This window comes from Papio anubis, chromosome 6, assembly GCF_008728515.1.
Source record: "Papio anubis isolate 15944 chromosome 6, Panubis1.0, whole genome shotgun sequence".
Classification (NCBI taxonomy): Eukaryota; Metazoa; Chordata; class Mammalia; order Primates; family Cercopithecidae; genus Papio; species Papio anubis.
The window spans coordinates 102,963,965-102,980,948 of record NC_044981.1 but is presented as its reverse complement, the minus strand read 5'-3'; the positions used below and the strand labels follow the sequence as shown (position 1 = coordinate 102,980,948).

General features: G+C 42.3%; 1 protein-coding gene across 17 annotated transcripts in view; it reads right to left on the bottom strand.

Moving 5' to 3' along the window:
* Positions 1-16,984, bottom strand: part of LOC101015920 (sine oculis-binding protein homolog) — a 172,294-nt gene that overhangs the window by 7,195 nt on the left and 148,115 nt on the right. Inside the window, exons 7-8 of one of the 17 annotated variants that reach the window (XR_646290.2) lie at positions 15,121-15,290; positions 11,708-13,045 (exon numbers count right to left, since the gene is read on the bottom strand). The exons of 14 other annotated variants lie outside the window; for them this stretch is intronic. The gene's annotated coding sequence lies outside the window, so the exon portion shown is untranslated. Of the gene's footprint in view, positions 1-11,707; positions 13,046-15,120; positions 15,291-16,984 lie in introns of those variants that run through there. 2 more of the 17 variants (XR_646291.2, XM_009205774.2) reach the window with 2 other exon arrangements.

Genomic DNA, 16,984 nt, shown 5'->3' with positions numbered 1-16,984 from the left:
GCATTTCATAAAACTTCCAGGCAACCATTCCCAAAAGTAAATGTGTGTCCAAAGAAAAATGTCTGTCTTATTCTACAACCCAACATTTCCAAACTAGCTCTTTTGTGGTGGCAGATTCCACCTCTATCAGGAAGCCTGCCTGTATTAATCTAACCCATTTTCTAAACTTGCATTATTTCCTTCCTCAAATACTTTTGTAATTAGCATAATCAAAATCCAGTAGGTCTGTCCTGTCTTCCTCATTTAGAAGGCAAGCTCCCCATGTCTGTCATATTTATCCCCAGGAGTCTAAAACCCTGTGGCATCAATTCTGTGATGTGCAAGAAATGCCTGCTGCCAGCCAGCTTGCCTTTGTCCAATTACCCAGGACCTAGCAGAGATCCACTCACTCGGGCACGTCTGCCCATCACTTATCACAGTTAAATACAGCCATTAGTGCTGGCTGCGGCAACGCTGTTTATCTGGGACAATAACGAGTCCCTGAGGACTGGATTGCTCTCAGGTAGCCGCAGCTATTCTGGTACACTCACAAGGGTAGAGCCCTGCGGTCAATGAACAGAGCCGCCTGCACCAGCTGATAAACTCTGAGCGCGATGCCAGATAGTGGTCCCCACACCAAACCCATCCCAGGAAGGAAGGTTTTTGCCAAAACATGATTCCTTCTCTCCTCCATCAACCATTGCTTCATGAAGAGTTTTTAAATGGCTTTTGCAGGATACAAATTGTTTTCATTTTTGAAGAGGATGGCATCTCTTTTCTTATAGTTCATTAGCTGATGAAGATACAGGCATAAGGTGGGAGATATTGCAGGTTTGGTTCTAAACCACTGCAATAAAGTGAGTATCGCAATAAAGCAAGTCACATGCATTTTTTGGGGTTTCCCAGTCCATATAAAAGTTATGTTATACTGTACGGTAGTCTATTAAATGTGCAGTAGCATTATGTCTAAAAAACAATGTACATTTCTTAATTTAAAATACTTTATTTGTAAAAAAACAAAAAATGCTCCCAATCATCTAAAGCCTTCAGCGAACCATAACCTTTGTGGTGTTGGAGAGTCTTGCCTTGATACTGATGGTTGCTGACTAATCAGGGTGGTGATTGCCAAAGGCTAGGGTGGCTGTGGCAACTTCTTAAAATAAGACAACATTAAAGTTTGCCACATTGGTTGATTCTTCCTTTCACAAAGGATTTCTCTGTGTCATGCTATGCTCTTTGATAACATTTTACCCACAATAGAACTCTTTCAAAACTGTAGTCAATCCCTGTTGCTGTTTTATCAACTAAGTTTATGGAATATTCTAAATCCTTTGTTGTAATTTAACATTGTTCACAGCATCTTTACCAGGAGCAGATTCTATCTCTAGAAACCAATTTCTTTGTTCATTCATAAGAAGCAACTCCTCATCTGTTCAAGTTTGATCATGAGATTGCAGCAATTCAGCCACATATTTAGGTTCCCCTTGTAATTCTCTTGCTATTTCCATCATATCTGCAGTTACTTCCTCCACTGAAATCTTGAACCTTCAAAGTCATCCATGAGTGTTGGAATCAACTCCTTCCCAACTCCTGTTAATGTTGATATTTTGACCCCCTCTTTATGAATCACAAATGTTCTTAATGGCATCTAGAATAGTGAATCCTTTCCAGAAGATTTTCAATGTACTTTGCCCAAATCTGTTAGAGGCATCACTATCAATGGCAGCTAGGGCCTTATGAAGTATATCTCTTAAATGATAACACTTGGAAGTCAAAATTCCTCCTTGATCCATGGGCTGCAGAATGAATGTTGTGTTAGCAGGCATGAAAACAATTAATTTCTTTGTACCGCTCCATCAGAGCTCTTGGATGACCAAGTATATTGTCAATAAGCAGTAATGTTTTGAAAGGATTATTTTTTCCTGAGCAGTGGGTCTCAACAGTGGGTTTAAAATATTCAGTAAACCATGGTATCAACAGATGTGCTGTCACCCAGGCTTCGTTGTTCCACTGAGAGAGCTCAAGCAGAGTAGATTCAGCATAATTCTTAAAGGCCCTAGGATTTTCAGAACGGTAAGTGAACATTGGCTTCCACTTAAGATCACCGGCAGCATTAGCCCCTACCAAGAGAGTCAGCCTGTCCTTTGAAGCTTCAAAGTCAGGCATTGACTCCTCTCTATCTATGAAAGTCCTAGTTGGCATCTTCTTTCAATATAAAGCTGTTTTATCTATATTGAAAATCTGTTGTCTAGTGTAGTCACCTTCATCAATGATCTTAGCTAGATCTTCTGAGTAGTTTGCCACAGCTGCTACGTCAGCACTTGCTGCTTCTCCTTGCATTTTGATGTTATGGAGGCAGCTTCTTTCTTTAAAGTTCATGAACCAACTTCTGCTAGCTTCAAAATCTTTTTCTGCAGCTTCCTCCCCTCTCTCAGCCTTCAGTGATGAAGAGAGTTAGGGCCTTGCTCTGGATTAAGTTTTGGATTAAGGAAATATTGTGGTCAGTTTGATCTTCCATCCAGACCACTCAAATTTTCTCTATATCAGCAATAAGGCTGTTTTGCTTTCTTATCATTTGTGTGTTCACTGGAGTAGCACTTTTATTTATTATTTAGAGACAATATCTCACTCACTCAGGCTGGAGTGCAGTGGCATGATCACAGCTCACTGCAGCCTCAACTTCCCGGGCTCAGGTGTTCCTCCCACCTCAGCCTCCTGAGCAATTGGGACTACAGGTGTGCACCATCACACTCAGCTAATTTTTCATATTTTTTGTAGAGACAGGGATTTGCCATGTTTCCCAGGCTGATCTTGAACTCCTGGGCTCAAGCGATGCATTAGCCTCAGCCTCCCAAAGTGCTGGGATTATTACAGGTTTGAGCCGTTGTGCCTAGCCATGGAGTACCAATTTCAGTTTCCTTCAAGGACTTTTTCCTTTGCATTCACAACTTGATTGGCACAAGAAGCCTAGCTTTTGGCCTGTCTTGGCTTTCAATATGCCTTCCTCACTAAGTTTAATCATTTCTCGCTTTTGATTCAAAATGAGAGACATGTGTCTCCTCCTTTCACTTAAACATTTAGAGGCCATTATAGGGTTCTTAACTGGACTAGTTTCAATCTTGTATCCCAGGAAATAGGGAGGCCCAAGGAGAAGGAGAAAGATGGGGGAACAGCCAGTTGGTGGAGCAGTCAGAACATACCCAATGTTTATTGACTAAGTTCACCTCTTACATGGGTACAGTTCATGGTGTCTCAAAACAATGACAATAGTAACATCAAAGATAACTGGTCACAAATCACCATAGCAGATATGATGATGAAAATGTTTGAAACATTGTGAGAATTACCAAAATGTGACACCGAGATATAAAGTGAGAACATGCTATTGGAAAAATGGCATTCATAGACTTGACAGGGTTGCCACAAACCTTCCATCTGTACAAAGGCAATATTTGTGAAGCACAATAAAGTGAAGCATGATAAAGTGAGATATGCCTGCAACTGAAAAACATTCCTTCTCCTTTCGAGTCTATAGCTTGTGGTAAGGAGAGGGTATGGGAGCCAAGGGTGAGTTTCATCTTAGCTCAGTGTTAGGCTCTGGTCTGAATTTCAGCTTCATCACCGTGATGCTACTCACCCTATGGCTCTGTGAAGCTAAGGTTCCTGAGTACTAAAATTAAAATTAAAATTAACCAATTATAAGGCCTTGTTTTCTTTAATTTTTAAATAACGTTTTCCTTTAGCTATATCCCTTATTTTACTCGTTAATCAGTAAAAATTACAACCATATAAGACTCCCTGCTGGGATAACTCTATCTTTAAGTCTTTGTTTTACAAATGAAAATGTTGTTTTCCTTTGCTGGTTCTATGGGTTAGGAGACAGCGGTCTGTTTTTTCTTACAAGTGGTCATTGCTATTTCTTGCTGACCTCTAAAAGTTTCTGAGGGGCAAAAAACCTAGAACTACGGAGCCCCCTCTTGTTCATTCACTTAAGTGAGTCCTTATCTTCACCCTGGACAATGGATTCTCTTTAAGTTCTTCTGGAACCTGCAAGTTTAAGCAAACCAAATGACCCGGTCTCTGGCAGGCCCTCTTCCAAAACCATGGAGGGATTCATGACTAACAGTGTACTTTTCTTTTTTCTTTCTTTTTTTAACAAACACGCTATAGCAGATGGCTCTGTTCACTTCCAAAAAAGAAAAATAGAATAAAGAAGAATTACATGATAGAGCTAATGTTCTGCAGGAAATTTTGAACAGGAGCCTAGGTCCTATGCCCTGGCTTTCAGAACTAAGTACTTCCTATTGTGGTTTACGTCTTCAATGAAAGGAGTTTTCTTTTTTTCTTTTTTCTTTTTTTTTTTTTGAGACAGGGTCTTGCTCTGTCACCCAGGTTGGAGTGCAGTGGTGCCATCATGGCTCACTGCAGCCTCAACCTCTTGGGCTCAAGCGATCTCAGCCTCCCAAGTAGCTGGGACCACAGGCATGCACCACCAAGTCTGGCTAAATTTTTCTAATTTTTTGTAGAAATGGGGTCTCCCTGTGTTGCCCAGACTGGTCTCAAATTCTTGGGCTCAAGTGATCCTCCCGCCTTGGCCTCTAGGCCTTGCAAAGTGCTGGGATTACAGGCATGAGTCATGGCTCCCGACTTTTTTTTTTTGGTAGCGGGCGCGGGGCAGGGTCTTGGTCTGTCACCCAGGCTGGAGGGCAGCTGCATGATCATAGCTCACTGCAGCCTCAAACTCCTAGGCCTCAGCCTCCTGAGTAGCTGGTTCTACAGGCATGCACCACAACGCCCAGCTAATTTTTAAATTTTTTGTAGAGATGTGTCTTGAACTCCTGGGCTCATGATCCTCCTACCTCAGTCTTCCAGAGTCCTGAGATTACAGGCATGAGCCACTGGGCTCAGGCTAGGAGTCAAATTTTATTGCACACCTAATTTATGTCAAATACAGCACCAGGCATTTTTACATACTTATTTCACTTGGAAGCAAACAGCAATGCTACTGAAATATTTATTACTATCTCCATTTTACAGATGAAGAACTTTGCCAGGAAGGGTTGCTAGAAATAGGAAAAGGTGGATGTAAGTCCGGCTTCTAGAACCCCAAAGTCCAGTCTCCCCCTCCCACTGGGAGTGCTGACCCCTAGTCTATGTTCCATCTCCCCACTTCTTTGCCCTGACAGTAGGGTGGAGGGGGTAGTGTCACAATGTCAGAGCTGTGTGGTGCCTTAGAGACATACATGGCCTAACACCCTGCCTTTGCAAACAAGAACTCTGAAAAGTTATTTCGTAAGAAAAAAAAAGCACATTTTCATCAAGTCTCATCCAACACACGAACTAGCTGATGTCAGTTCATGGAACTAAGCAAGCTCCTGGCCCATAGCTCTGCTCCCCTCTCCCTACTGTGACTACAGAAGCAGGTGTCACTGTGTCCCTGTTAGAAGCAGGTGTCACTGTGTCCCTGTTAAAGTGGGAGATGCTAAGTCCTAGATGAATTCGGAGACTCAGACTCATTCAAGGGGTCAGTGAAAAGGCCAGGGTCCTTGTCCTGTTCTGATTTCTACCACACTGACTCTCAAGACTGCGGCCTTCCAAAAATTATGCCTGTGACAAAAAACCCAGATGTTTACTGTGTTAAGATTAAGTGTGTTAGTTCTCTACGTTATATGAACAGAGGCATTCTAGGTGAAAGAGAAAGAATACAGAGATAAAAGCAGCTTCATGTGGCAAGTAGCTTTGACCTGGGGGTCAACAGCAGATTTTAGGATTTAGATGAGGTCTGGGAACGCAGTCTTCCCCACACTGGATTCATTCTTTACGACCAGCCTATTAGCAGAGAGAGGGAGGGAGAAAGCTTCATCTTAGTAGAGATGCCATTGCAAAACGTAAGTGCTAGAATACTGATTCTCCCCCAACAGCAAAAATGATGGAGAGTGTGGTTAATAACTGCTTTTCTGAAACCCTTTAACCCCTCAACCCTAGATGTTCAGGCACAACCTATTTTCTCTCTGGAATTGGCTTCCTGATGTGAGGAAGCCATGCCGTGGGTGGCAAAAATATGACTCTGGTGCTTGGCACAAGGCATGTAACTGAAGCAGCTGCGGTCGGATCCCATGTCCCACCGAGAGGAAAGGCAGATGAGGACTCAGGTTCTAATCCTGGCTGCGCCACCCTGTGACCTTGGGCACTCGCTCACTTTGTTGCAGTCTCGACTTGTAAAAGTGCAACCAGAGATTTTATGAGAATTTCTGGAATGGTTTCCCTAACCTCTGAGGTTGACAACGTGGAAGTGTTTCATTATTTTCCATTACACATCCAAGGGAAGAAGTTCTGGGCTGCAGGGGCTACCATGACAATTTTTGTAATAAGCATCTACTATAAGCCAGGTAGCTCTCGGACATTTTAACTTGTTATTTACATTGGAGCTGATAACTGCACGAAGTAGGGGTTATTATCTTCATTTTTTATACACAAGCCATGGACAGTGGTTTTGCATGGAAACTCTGGAACCAGGCTGCCAGTCATACCTCAGCAATCCTATTTACTGGCCACATGACTCTGGGTGGCATACTTAACCTCTCCATGTCTCAGTCTCTTCATCTGCAAAATGGGCTTAATAATGCTAAGTCTCATGCATTGTTGGTATGTAGCATTTAAAACACTGCCTACATGTAGAAAGTGCTCAATAAATATTAGCTATTATAATTATTTAATGAGAAAATGCAGGCCCAGAGAGGTTATAAAACTTGTCCAAGTCCTCACAGCTGGTAAGTGACACAGCCAGTTTTCAAACCCAGGCAGGTCTCACTCCAGTCCCAAGCTCTTTCCTTAGGCAATGAAACCTTTCTAACAGGATGGCAACTGCCATTTTAGGGCATCTGTGATGAGCCACCCTTTATACATTTCCTTACCTCTTACAGCAATCTTATTACTCATGACATAGAGACTGAGGCTCAGAGAGGTGAAGTCCCTTTCTCCCTCACCTGGTAAGTGTCTCTGCTGGGATATGAACCCAAGCTGGCCCAACTCCAGAGCAGATGTTCTTTTCCACTAAATCACACTGCCACCTTCCTTCACCACCAGGAGCCCACTGGCACCACATGTGGAAGCTTCTGAAGGTTTACGGCCTGGAAAGTCAAAAAAGAGAAGAAGACATCTCCAAAAGGTTATCAAACTTTCTTAAAAGTAGCCGCAGGCCATGGGAGGATCTGATTCTGATTCTGAGAAAATCTCCAGAGGTGTCTAAGGAATATAGAGCAAGCCTCCTGAGCCTTTCTACTGCCCTTCGGTCCAAGGACAGACAGTCTAGGCATCGCTGTGCAATCTCCACATTCCGCATCCGTGAAGTCCGCTGTTCCAAGAGCCAGGGCCTGCCTCTGTGCACGCATGAAACAGCAGCCCACATCTGCCCTTCCCTGCTGGCTTAAGGCTCAGAGCTGCTGGTTGGTCAGAAGGGTGGGGCCTCTGTTTCCATGGCCATCTGGAGCCCAGCCAGCATCCTCTTTCTTTAGACCCTGGAATGGTCTGTTGATTGTGAGATTTCCTTCCACCGGGCACTGTGACATTTCCTTAGGCCCACTCAGCACAAAGAAAGTTCTTCTCACTGTCCAGAGACAATGGCTTTCCAAACTTAACCCATAGATCTGGCAGCACATGTCCCTCACACTCCAGCGATGACGTTCTGCAATGTTTAGAATCAACTGCTGGCAATTAGCCTGCCATCAGAATGCAACCATCAGCTTTAGCAATGCCAGTCTTTCAGACTACGAACAGCTGCTCAAGTAATTTTCCTCAAACACAGATTTCATCTTGTCATTCTTGTGCTTGAGGCCACAGTGACGTTGCCCAATGTATTGAGTATAAATTCCCCAACCTCCTATTCTACCACCTTCCCACTCTCCTCCAGCCTCATGCTACTCACTCTCTGTGGTCAAGTCCTTTGTTCCAGCCAAGTGAACCGGAAGGTCATCCCTAACACAGCTGGCTCTTTTCTGTGTCTGTGCCCTTTAACATGCTACTTCACCCCTCATTCCTCCACCCCTGATCGCCAGCCCACGTCCCTCTTCAGGTTCTGAATTCAGAATTCATCGACCTGAAGGCACTCCATCAAGGCAACTTCATTAGCTGTTCCTCTACAGAGACGCTTTCATTCACATGATCACTGAATACTTGTGTGCTCATTCCTCCCACCCCTGTGCAGGCACTTGGTTACAACAATGAGTGAACTGGACCTGTCCCTGCTCTTGCTCAAGTCTACTGTCTGCAGTGTCACATCAGTTTGCAGGTTCTGCATGTTGCTTGTAAAAGTGACCTTCGCTATCTTTTTTTTTTTTTTGTCTCTCAGTAGGTTATTAGTTCTTCAAATCAAGTCAAAGACTCCTGCCACGCATCCTCCCCCACTTTTTTTCTTTTCTCTCTTTCCCTCTCTCTCTCTCCTTTTAATAACACAGACCTGAGCAAAGTCAGCAATAGCTACTGTTAGTGCAAAATGGCTATGTTTTACTCTCTAGGGAAATAAATGAAGACTATCTCTGAACTATGACTCAGCAAAAGGGGACTGCTTTCCTCTGTTTGGATATGATGAGGAGTTATTAAGTTTTGCAGATTGTAATATATGAATTAAGTATAAATTTAGGATTTATAAAATCCAAAATAGGATTTTAAAAGTTATTATTGCTAGGCATAGGCCACACACACACACCCAGAGCTAAGACAAAGGACAAGTTGATCACCTGACCAGACAAGCTGTCAAAATCAGGATTAGAACCCTAAACCAGTGGCCCTCATCTTCATTTGCAAGGTTATAATGTTTTTCCACCAAAAATTTTTCATAGTCTTTCCATCAATATTTAAGGTTCATGTTGCCTAAACCTTGGGGGATCGTGAAAATAGCCACTAAGTCCCATGTTTATGATGCCATCTTATTTAATGGGAGGACTGAAGAGACCTGCATGTATTTTTGGTTTGGCAAATCTTAGAACTATTTTTTCAACATTTGGGTTTGGATAAAACCAAAACTTACTTTGCCAAGCACTTTGGCCTTAATTTTTAAACCCATGTGTATTTTAAAAGAAATTTGATCTATATGTTTCTGACTCATTTACACTTAACTCATGAGAATGCTGTTTGGTAAGAGCTATTAGATGTCCAAGCAAGTTTATGAGCCTTTTAAAGCCTTCTTTTCCCCGTTCTTACCAGAAAGTTGTATTTTGCCAGCCATAAAAGAGTGTGAGCCCCAGGGGCCTGTGATCACTTTGAAATTTATAACCTCCAAAGCTTAAATGGATTCTGTGTTTGGAAAAAGGGTTTCCCCCTCCTCTTTTTCATATTAAGTGCACAAACAGGCTACCTATGATAAAGACAGGATCCTATGTCTTAACTTCCAAGATGGCTGAAGGTAAATAGTAAAGAATTCGATCCAACCACCAATAAATTGTCCCTAAGACATTTCAGAGGAACAATATGACACTTTAAGTTCATGTGGACATGAGATCCAACGCTCTAATGGGAAGTTTTTTGTTTGTTTTTTGTTTTGAGATGGAGTCTCACTGTGTCGCCCAGGTTGGAGTGCAGTGGCACAAATTCGGCTCACTACAACCTCTGCCTCCCAGGTTCAAGCCGTTCTCATGCCTCAGCCTCCCGAGTAGCTGGGACTACAGCTACACCCATCATGTCCAGCTAATTTTTTGTATTTTTAGTAAAGACAGGGTTTCCCCATGTTGGCCAGGCTGGTCTTGAACTCCTGACCTAAGTTTGATCCACCCGCGTTGGCCTCTCAAAGTGCTGGGATTACAGGAGTGAACCACCACGCTCATGCATGGGACTCAATACAGTTCAAGTTAGAACACTTTAACTTTTGAGTGCTGGGGAATTTCTTTGTTTTAAATCACAGACAACCAATCTTGTTTATGACTTTGTAATGCAATTTAAAAATAATAAAATAAGCTGATTCTACTAAAAATGACATTTGAATTAAAACCAGAAAAGCAAGAAGAATGTGAATGCATGCTGCAGCAACTTCATCTTGTATCTTCTATAATGATGCTCAGATACCACTCAATTATAGTATTCTAGTGGGAGACCGCTTTTGGGTAAAGTACTTAAAAATTGCTTATAAAGGCCGGGCATGGTGGCTTATACCTGTAATCCCAGCACTTTGGGAGGCCTAGACGGGCGGATCATGAGGTCAGGAGATGGAGACCATCCTGGCCAACATGGTGAAAAACCACCTCTACTAAAAATACAAAAAAATTAGCTGGACGTGGTGGCGCATGCCTGTTGTCCCAGTTACTTGGGAGGCTGAGGCAGGAGAATCGCTTGAACCCAGGAGGCAGAGGTTGCAGTGAGCCGAGATCACGCCACTGCACTCCAGCCTGGCAACAGAGTGAAACTCCGTCTCAAAAAAAAAAAAAAAAAAAAAAAAAAAGCTTATAAATATTTAAACTATAAGCATCTAACACATTATAATGACAAAGTTTTACATTTAACCACATGTGCTCCAAATATCTTGAAATTACTCTAAATATGGGTTTAAAATATCAAAAGGGCTTGTTGATGGGATGCAGAGCTTTGCAGAGAAACTTAAACCTGATCATTCTTGCTCCCACAACACCCAATCTGCACAATTTTTAAAGTGTGCATGTGTAGATTTCTTTAGAAAAAGATCATGTTACAGTCTGAATTTCTAAAACAAGAGTTGAAGGATGAAATATAGGGTTTCCCCTTCTCTCACCAAATGCCGTTTAGCCACTTTGCTTCTAGATAATTTGTTATTGTAGGTTGGTTCAAATTTAAGACAGTAACATTTTAGAAACACTTGCAGAACTAAGCCAGCTGCAAGGAGGATATCATTACAAATTGAGACACATGTTGTATGGGAATACCATTCATTTTCAATACCAAAAACACGACTGGGGAAATAAGGCATGCAAATGAGGGAAAGATCTACTTTTTAGTTGTATTTTTTTTTGGGGGGGAGGGATGTTAAGTCAATGTTCCATATCAAATGAATCCATGAAACATTTCTCCCTTTTGTTCTTTAAATACTATCAGTCGCATTCTTACTTCCCTTTCTACCCAAAACAAAAAACACAGCTTACTATACCAAAGACAGACAACAAACCAGAGGTTCAGAGGGGAAAATGATGAGACAACTAATGCTGGTGCAGCCAAATATCTGGATGGGAGTGAGGCTGGGAACACTGGAAGCTTTGATTTGCCCCAGCCCTGACCCCTTGGCTACCTGGAAAGCCAGGTCTGCTCTGCCCCCATCTCTCTACTCAGGGCTGTACATCTGGGCAACATAGTACAATTGCACAAGCATTTTTTGCTTATGATCATAATTCAGTCCAAGGAGTGGCAGAGTTAGGTAACTTGACTGTTTTCCAATTTAAAACTATGTAGTACACTCGGGACTATTTTAAAGCATTAGAGAATAATTCCAAGTTTTTGTTATTGTCATTTGCTTTTGCTCCAGTCATTTTCACTAGAATCTTTTCGATGACCCTTGAAATAAGTTTCGCGCATGTGTGTGTACTTCCCCTCCTTGTTGATGGTCTCATGTTCCCAATCCTGACCCCACCCTATTTTTTTTTTCTGTGCTGTGGAAATCCACAAATCTGGAGAAGAGCTCTCTGCAGTTAGTATTTGGAGCTGGTGTCTGAAACGGCATTTACCCCATTTCCTTGAGAATGGGACCCTATTAAACGATGCCAGTGCTAAACTGTTTATTTTCTAAAGCTAATTTATTTCTTTCTCTGAACGAATTTCATTTATGCCCTTTGAGGCACTAAGAAAAAGTTACACATGCAGAATGCATTGACTTAACATCCATCCACATAGAAAGTGCTACGTACTTAAAACGACTGAGGGATACAAAATAAGTTGTGCAGGACATGGTGAAAGAAAACAGCATGGCCACCCCCGTCCCTTTGGCACGATATCTTAGACAGGAAAGTCTGGAAAAGGCGGGGCGTTCGGGTGGGGGTAAGTGTTCCACAACATGAGGTAAGTGTTCCACGGTGCAGTGTATTTTGGTCCTCAGACATCTCCGCCCCTCTGCAGCACTTGTCTGCATGAAGGTAGGTGTAAATGATTGAACATGGTGCACAGGCAGCAGCTTAGGCCGGTGAGGGAGTGACTTATTGGAAACCAGTCAGGGAGCTGATTTCCAGTGCCCTCCTGGGCAACAGCTGGTTAATAGCTGGCCGAACGCATCTCTCTTTCCAAGTGCGGTCTCTCCATGTAAAGAGGCAAACTGGGGAGCTAGGGAGCATGGGCAGCACTCCCAGACACTGCCACATCAATGCCCTGGTGTTCACCGACCTGTCCACCTCTCTGACTCTGGCCATTCTGCTTTCTTGGCCTCAGTGGCAGGGTAGAAGATCTTTCCACAGAAGAACAGTGTCTCCCTATAACATATAAATTTTGAAAGTCCAAGTGCTGGGGAAGTATATAGCTTATTTCTTTTCTTGCTTCTCTTTTCTTCTTTCATCACAGGCCCTTGTGGGAAATGGTAACTTGAAGAAAGGTCTATAACCCCTTGCATTGTGTCACTAAGGCAATCTTATTGAGGCAAGTGCTACATGATGTAGCTCCAACTTTGATTCTGCAATATGAGGTCCACAGCAGAAATTGCCAAACAATGTATTCTAAGTTTTAAGAGAAACTTTCCATTAATTCGGCTTCCTCAGAGAAACAAGAAATATTTCAACTCAGATATTGCTCCATAATAAGGTAAGATAATCCTTCAGAGATATAGAGCATACTTTTTCTGGAGCCAAAATCTATGGACCTCTTCTTCCATGAAAATGCCTCTGTGCATAGGCACATAAAACTTTCCATGAAATTTCAAGGAGAGTTGCTGAAGGCCATTCATGGACGAGTCCAGGAGGCCAGGAGACCAGCTTTAGGGAACTGCCATATGGATCTGGAGATAGAGCCAGGACCATTGCTGCACTAGCATGATCCTGAGTGGGTGCCTCCTCAAAGTCTCTGCCCTAAGCACTTCCTTTGCTTCACTCTAGTCCCAATCCTGCTGAAGATGGAAGGTTTATGGGTATGTCTGAAAGTAATAAATATCCAGTCACAGATGACATCTCATATTCCATCATAATCTGATTGACATAGTATCTAAAAGTTGGATGCCTGTACATTAAAACTTTCCCTCCAAGTCCCTGGTTATAAGGGTTAACATGGTCCCAGCAGCATTGAATGGGACATGTCTAAGGCCAATCTTGACACCATTTATTTCAGAAAACTTTCCTCTACAAGTCTGAAATGATCACAGGAAGCACACTCCTGGGTCCTCCCCACTCACATGTGTCCATGGCACAGACCTGGTGTCTTCTTTCTGGCTCTTTGAAGTACCTCTACCTAGAACTATATGTGCCAACTGCATCCTAACAGACAAGCTAACCCTTCCTTAACTTAGGGATTGTCACCAATTAACATTCCCAATAGTCAAGTGCTGGACCATTAGATAGTGCAAGTCTGACACAGAATCTGAGCACATCCCATTCATACTGATTTCCTCTTGTCACTCTCAGTTTTCCTTCTTTTCCTTGTTTTAAAAGTAGGCACCTATAGTATTGTTTTGAATGTATGGACTGACTTCCCAACATCCTCCCAGATAGCCTCCTCTCTTGAACTTCTCAGTTTGAGAAACTAAATTGGCAAAAAAGTTACTTGTGACCTCCACCCTTTTGGCTTCCCCAATGAAGCGAACTCCTTGCCTTGGAACAGTTGTTTTAGGACTGTCGCTCCATGACCAGACTAATAACTAAACTCGAAAAGCCAAACTACAGGTGCCTCCTCCAGCTTTCCCTGAGAAAATAAGAAGTCAAGTCCCCCCTGCTGAGCCTGCAGTAGTATCAGGAAATTGGGACTAGGAAAAAGGGTCTCATATTTTCTTTCTGGTTTTTGAAACTTAGAAATTTGGGAGCCACAAAGGTGGAAAGCTGTATGGACCTGTTGCTCCTTGAGAATGGAAAAAGTGATGATGAAAGGGTTACTCCTCGTACACATTTTTTCCATTGATTATTTTACTTAAAGAGTCTATGTCATTTCCCTGGAAAACTGAGGAGGGGGAATATTTTCTTTTGAATATCTTCAAACATTTGCAAATGGTTACTCTGAACTCCCCAATGTACCATAAACAAGTGTAAACTGTAGAAATTCAGAAAATGTACAAATACAAACAGCTATCCCCCAAGCTCCTAGGCAAAGACAAAGAAGGGAGTATTCCATTTATAAATGGAATTCTTTGTGGATAGAATAGTTTGGAAAATGTTTGTACATTGTTTTCCTTATTATTTGGGGGGATATTTTTTCCAGCTTACAGAAGCTACAGAACTGGCATTTGGAGTCTCAAAAGTTGAAGATTAAAGGAAGTTTACAACCTTTTAAAATCTTCAACTAAACTTAATTAGTTCTGCATCTGGAGAAAATAGCTGCCCACTGAAATAATTTGTAATCATATCAACACACAAGAATGCATAAAGGCAGGTAACCAGGAAAAGAATAATTTCCAAATGGGGAAAAAACCCTGTAATTTAAAAAGAACTAGCAAATAAGACTTCCTTGAAGACAACTGTAGCTGCCTGGGTTGCTAATTTCTAGATACTTTGGTCTGCTTTTGATCTATTTTAAATGATTTTTTAAAACAGTACTACAGACCGAGCGCGGCAGCTCACGCCTGTAATCCCAGCACTTTGGGAGACCAAGGTGGGCAGATCACTTGAGGTCAGGAGTTTGAGACCAGCCTAGCTAACATAGTGAAATCCCATCTCTACCAAAAATACAAAAAATCAGCTGGGCATGGTGGCACATGCCTGTAATCCCAGCTACTCAGGAGGCTGAGGCAGGAGAATTGCTTCAACCCAGGAGGCAGAGGTTGCAGTGAGCCCAGATCACACCACTGCACTCCAGCCTGGGCAACAGAGCAAGACTCTGTCTCAAAAAATAATAAATTAAATAAAATAAAAATAATAAAATAGTACTACCGTATGAAAAAGGCAGACATAGGGAGAAGAACGAAGATGCTGACTGAAGTTGACAGATTATCCTATATAATATATAATGAATATATATGAGAAATAATATATAATGAATTACCAAGCACATGGAGAAATCACTCACCTGTACCTCACCCACCATATCTCAGCCTGAGTTTCGCTTTTGGTTTGTAATGCTTTCCACTTCAGCTTTAACTTGTCACCAGTGTTCAGTATCAGGGCACGAAAGCCATACAGTCCTTTATTTAGTGGATACATTTCCAGTTTCCCCAATCATATGAATGGTCTGGGTTTCTGAAGGCATAGAAGAAAAACAGCACCACATGTGCACAAAAAAACAGGAAGGGGCCGGACGTGGTGGCTCACGCCTCTAATCCCAGCACTTTGGGAGGCCGAGGCGGGTGGATCACTTGAGGTCAGGATTTGGAGACCAACCTGGCCAACATGGTGAAACCCCATCTCTAATAAAAATACAAAGATTAGCTGGGCATCATGGTGCGTGGCTACAGTCCCAGCTACTCAGGAGGCTGAGGCAGGAGAATCACTTGAACCTGGGCAGCAGAGGTTGCAGTGAGCCAAGGTCGCGCCATTGCACTCCAGCCTGGGCGACAGAGTGAGACTCTGTCTCAAAAAATAATAAATAAATAAATAAATAAATAAGCCAGGAAGGGCCAGAGAATGTGAGTAAATTATGGTGGGTTGAGACTGTGCTGTGAGGTGACACGGAACTTCCGAGGGCAAGAGGAAATGTGATTTAGTGGAGGAGAGGTGGTTTTTCCCCCATCTTAAATCACTTGCCTTGTCACTCTTTCATAGCTGACAAAGCCTGAGTATTTCTGATTTTAAAGAAAAGCTGTAATTTCTTGGGGGACCCATCATTGAAAGAATTCTTCAGTCTCAAGAGGTAGTGGGCAATTTCATCACTACATCTTCTGAAATTGGCTGGAGCCAAGTTAATATTTTTAATGATTCTGGTCCACATACAAGACTGATTCTTTATTCAGAAACATATATCATCCAAATAGCCATCGTATATTTTATGTTTTTATGTTCTTTTGGTCTCATGCTACTCATACGTTAGTGTCACTATTCTTGACCTGGTCCCTTCTCACTCCAGTGATGGTATAATAGTAAAATCTCTCACCCTCCCATTCTTCTTTCAGCCTCACCTGAATGAGTGATATTAGAATGTGTTTAAACTGACAATTCCCAGTGCTTTCTGACTTTCTGAAGGCCATCACTTTTTTGGTCACACATCTTCCCATTACTCACAGCTTTGTCAACCAGATTAAATTACTCTCATGAAGAAATCAGGGGCATTTTCAATTGAGGTGACTGTGAGAAGGCTGAGGCCATCTGTCTTCAGGCAGCAGAACTTGTAGATGTAAAATCAAGAAGGAATGGTGAACTCATTTTTAGTATTCTTCCTCTACTGGCAAAGCCATCAGAGGAAAAGGAAACCTCAAACAATGGTAGCTGAGAAACCTTTCTTCCACAACCTACAAGTCTCCTTCTCTGGTCTGTGCTTCCCAAGCAATCTCCTGGCTATGCTGGAGGCCCAACTTAGAAATCATGGACTGGACACACCACAGCAAGTGCTGTGCTCCACGTTTGTATTTCCCACTGTGGAGTAATGGGTTGGTAATGTAGGCTTAACAAGAATTCAACTGTTTGAACACTTAGAGAACTTAGGAGGTAGACTTAGTTTTTGTTTTTGTTTTTTTTTTAAGAAACTTTCCCCTACGACACCTGGGAGTTGTTTTACCCACTGAGGTGGGTAAAACAATTTTAGTATGTGGAGTAATAAAGAAACTCATTAGCCTATTCTCCTACAGTGGTTTTTTAAAAAAATGCAGCTCTGGAGTCAGACAGCCTGGATTTGAATCTCAACTCTGCAAATTTGGTAAAATCTTGGGCAAGTTACTTTAATGTCTCTGTCTTGGTTTCCTCATCAATAAAATGAAGACGATAATTGTCCTATGGATCCA